At 41.0% G+C, this 4774-nt stretch overlaps 1 protein-coding gene across 1 annotated transcript in view; it reads right to left on the bottom strand.

Moving 5' to 3' along the window:
- The window catches only part of bcap29 (B cell receptor associated protein 29), a 375732-nt gene that overhangs the window by 366289 nt on the left and 4669 nt on the right, over positions 1 to 4774 (bottom strand). The gene's annotated exons all lie outside the window — the stretch shown is intronic.

Below are 4774 nucleotides of genomic sequence, written 5' to 3'. Positions count from 1 at the left end.
AAACGACGTTTCGGTGCGCCACTCACTCTGAATGTCAGATTTGATCATGTTATCGCGTCTGGTAGCATTATCCTAACTGGCGTCACCCCCCTTCGGTCATGGGAGACCGCGAACACGGGTGAGGACGTCGCTCCATGAGCTAAAGTTAGGTTGTCCTTGAGTAGTTTTAACTGTTTGCGCAGCTGAAAGAGGACTTTTAGGTCTGGATCGGAATCCAGTTTGACTTTCGATGGAGTGTATTTGTCTGGGTCAGTCAGATACAGTATCATCGAGTTAATTGCAGGATCATCCAACTTCTGAAGTTGGATGATGTCTGGGTCAGTTGAAAGTGACTTTTCATATTTTAAAAGAACTTGGCGAAGTTTGTCTCTTTCTTCATCAGATGTCAGAGCGTCGGCTTGGGCGACCACCTGTTCAATCTGTGATGAGACTGTTAAGGGTTCTTGCTCCTTGGGGAGCTCCAACGAATCCTTTTCTGAGTCGTCGGACCTGTCTATGGGTAAGACACCATAGGTTTGTGGTCCTTGGTCGACGTCATTGGTTGAGAAAAGAGCGATGGCCTGTGATGGTTTCGTGAAACATACTGGCCCAGCTTCTTGACTCGGTACCAGGTTATCTGGGAGTCCTCCCAGAACTGGAATGCCTAGTTCTAAATCATGAAAGTCAGTTTCTGAGTTTTCAGTTTGCGATGACTCATCATCGTTTGTGTGTGAGTTTATCCCCCCTTCGTCCGATGAGGGGTTCTTGGAGGCAGCAGCAATGTCTTGGTGTGTTTCACCGACATCTGTAATGTTGTCATTCGCGCCGTCAGAGTTAGTAGCGATCGTATCACTACACAGTGCTCCTGGTCGGGTTCCCATTTCAGCGTGTATCAAAGTGTCTAAAAACCTTTGTATTTCCTCTGTCTCTTCCGAGCTCAGAGGTTTAGGGCCTTGTTCCTGGAACTTTTGTGATTTTTTCGCCTTGGGAGGTTTCGTCCGAGGTGGGAGGCGGCTAGGTACGTCTTTTGGGGGTTCCTCTTCGGATTTCCCCTGATAATATGGGTCCTCTTGGATCCCATATTTTTGCGTCCTACGCCTGTCCCATTTACGATGATCACGTCCATCCTCTGAAAGAGGAGCCTTTTTGTTCCAGCGTGCACCTTCATTACGTGGTTCGTTAGTTTGAAAATACTGCCTTTTCTCGCCTGTTTTAGGAGGAGGTGGCGCGGCGCGCCTTCCTTCCATTTCTAGGGAGTGGGGTTTAACCTTTATACCAGGAAACACCTCTATGGGCGTCTTAGCATGAGAACGTACCTCAAACACATTCACAGCACACTGTTTAATCTCATTTATGGATTTTTCTCTGAAATTTGCCATAATTTGTACTGACATGCGTATGTCAGTGTGGAGATTTTTGCTGAAAACATATTTAAAATTTTCTTCTTCCTCCATTCCGGTTTCATTTCTGTAACCAAAATAAGCTTGGAAGATTCTTTTGTAATAGATCTTTGGATGTTCATTCTTGCCCTGCGTGACCTTGTCAGCGGCTGGGAAACCAGCAGGTCCCGTGCAGGGGTCGTACTCTCTGATCAAAGCTTCACACAGAAGGTTGTAATCCTTTCTCGTTGCATCAGGTAGACGCTCAATGAAGGTGAATACCTCTCTGTCCGAAGTGAGCTGTATCAGACTGATCTTATCCTCAACCGTAGCATTAGGATAATCCTTCAATCTGAATTCGAGATCTTTCAGGTACACTTTTGTTCCAGTTGAACCCATCGGTCCAGGTACAAAGCGTTGTACATATTTTGAGAGTTTTAGCAGAACATCCATTGAAAGAGGAAGTTTCCATGCACTCTGTTGCATGTTTTGTGGAGGAGACCTGTTCAGGTCTGTTCCTACCACTCGAGATGAGGGTGGATTAAGAGCAGGATGTGCAACAACGTCTTTCTGAGGTGTTTGTGGGTGACCTGAACTCTGTCCACGGTCTTCTCTGAGTTCCAGACAAACTCGCCCCACGTCAGAAATCTTGTTTGTTGCTGCGGCCAGTTCCTCCTCACAAGCCTTCAGGCGTTCCTGCGATGACCGACATTCACGTCGTGAACGCACAACTTTTTCCAGTAATATCTGTTTATGCACTCTGAGTTCTTCCAGATCTTTGTTAAGCACATCTATTTTGCTATTCAGCGAATCAATTTCTGCATTTGCATTTTGCTGTGATTGAAACATCTGTTCAGAATGTTTTTTTGTGAGGACTTCGTGTTCACTTTTAAATTGAAGGAAGTGTTCTTCAATTTCTGAACCACCTCTTTTTCACTGTCTAACCTTATTGCAAGGTAATCAGCTTTCTCAACAACTGTATAGAATGATTCTTTCAGCAATATTGCAATTTTAGCCAGCTTTTCATAGTTTGACATTGAAATTTTTGTAGAGGTAACACTCTCTGCAACCTCCTTCAGATTGTCCACTAACTCTTTTGGGCTCATGCGCTCTGCCTGTTTATCATATGGATGTAAGGAATCTGTCAGAAGCGCTAACGCATTCTCTAAACAGTCCCTTAACCCATAAGGATCAAAGTCTTTTTCTAACACACCTGTCATGTTCATTCACTGTGTAGCACTTTATCTGTTTAAAACAGTTGCAAGCTTCAGATATTTTTACAGGTAAATAATTGTATTCAAATGTCAATGAGTGTCACGCTATTTTAGCCTTGGGTTTACACTAAAGTACTGTTATAAGTCACTTTATTCAAATGTGGGTACCTTTCTGTAGGTTTTACCCCAATTCATGAATATTTAAGTAAATGCTTCTATGCAGTGTTACTTGTATGTGCTTATTTTTCAACAGATACTAGATTACCAAGCTCTTTTTAGTGTATTTTACTCTAAAGCACTGAATTTTTATAAACCTGCAATTTTTCTTTAGTCTCACAGCAATCATCAGTTTAAAACGTTTTTTAAACCGTTCTGTTCCAGAAATTTGCTATTTACAGTTACTCATAGAACCAAGTAGTGAAAAGAAAAAGAAAAATTGATGATGTGTCAGGATTAATCAGTCTTTCCTCAGAAAAACTGTTATTACTCCTGTCCTCCTGTCAGTAACTTCTATTTAAAATTAAATAGGAAGATTTATTTTTTAGGTGGCAACTTAAACAGAAAAGTTTCTTTTTCCTGATAAGGTTACTCTTATTTAGTGATTTTGCAATTAAACGTGCATTATCTTTCAAGCAAATGAGTAAACTGTTCAACTCTGTGAATATTTGAACCGTATCTTTTAAAAAGTTTCTAATTTTCCATTTTGTACCTCCTGTTTGAGGGATTCAGTGAATGAAAATGTCCTGGTAAATGCCTGTCTCGCATAAATACCTGAAATTACTTTTTAAATGCAATATAACAGTGATTATTCAGCTTTGAGGAACGTTTGTTAACTCAAAGTTTGTCTTACAGAAATAAAAAAACGTTTAATTTCACTCAAAATACCTAAAACTGAAGTGAAACTGTGATCTCAAGTTTCTCCAGGAGGTGGCAGTGTTTAGCTTTTTACCAGCAGGAGTCTATGACGACTTCCTGTGACGTTCGGTTGACATCCTGTTTTTAGCCGCTTAGCTTAAAGTTAGCTTCGGCTAAACTCGGTTAAAATCAACATTTCTGAACGAATTTAAGCGTAAACGTGGCGTTCTTTCAACAAGCACGACTTTTTAGCATGAAACATGAGTTTTCTGGGACATATGGCAGCTTTATTTAGTGATTTTAAGCACGGCAAAGCTCATTTCTGACATGGAGGAAGTGACGTGACACGTCACTCATCCGGTCGTTAGCTGTTAGCTTAAAATTAGCATCGCCAGCGTTGTTCAAAAACATCATTTAATGACGGATTTTAAACTCAAACGCGGCGAAATTTCAGCGAGTATGCTTCGAAGAACTTAACCAGCGTATCAAAATACACTTTAAAGCGCTTTTCAGCTTTAAAAAGCAGATTTTATTTCCCTATGAAAACGAGTTTTCATTTCCGGGTCACGTGACTGAAATCACCAATGACAAAGCAGCACAGGGGTGAGAGGAAGTGACGTAGGCACGTCATTCACTTTCTCAGCAAATCAGAGCGCTCCACAGCAGCAAATCCAACCAATCACGAAGCGTTTTTCCAACTAGCATGTTAGATTTAGCCTGAAATAGTTCGTCAACTTTTAGTCTTTTAAACTGTCAAAATGCACTTTTTTCTGTTAAAAATTGTAACGAATCAATTCTGAGTTGCACGGAGTCTGCTACTCCGGTCTCAAAAACGTCTTTCTAGCTATTTAAACAACTCGTCCGAACCTTTTCAGAACCGAGCCGGACCAGAACCGCGTCTGGACCGTCTTTAAACAGAATAAAGCGTTTCCACACAACCCAGCTTTTAGTTACACATAACAGGCGTACAATTTCAGCTTTCATAAAGACTCAATGACACTATTTCAGCTTTCAAAACATCACTAGCTGCAGTATTTCTGTGAGCTTTCTGAGCATCACAGCCCAACACGCTGCGCTCTGCTATTTTTCTTCATGCCAACACGTAAAGTCAATCTTTACACGAATACACAGTCATTTATGAACACGTAGACGGGCCACCAATATGTAGTATAAACAGAATAAAGCGTTTTACAGCACACTGTTTATATTAATTTTGGTAGAATACCAGAACTGGCAACATAACTAGTTTTACAGGAAGTGAGAACAATACGGCGATTGTTTTCACTTTTCAGTTAAAACGGCAGACATGACTTAATCAGTTTTACAATCAGGAAAATCATACGGCCA

Source organism: Nematolebias whitei, chromosome 6 (assembly GCF_014905685.2).
Source record: "Nematolebias whitei isolate Nwh7 chromosome 6, NemWhi1, whole genome shotgun sequence".
Classification (NCBI taxonomy): Eukaryota; Metazoa; Chordata; class Actinopteri; order Cyprinodontiformes; family Rivulidae; genus Nematolebias; species Nematolebias whitei.
Note: the sequence above shows the minus strand (reverse complement) of the source record. Positions and strands in the feature narration are given on the sequence as shown.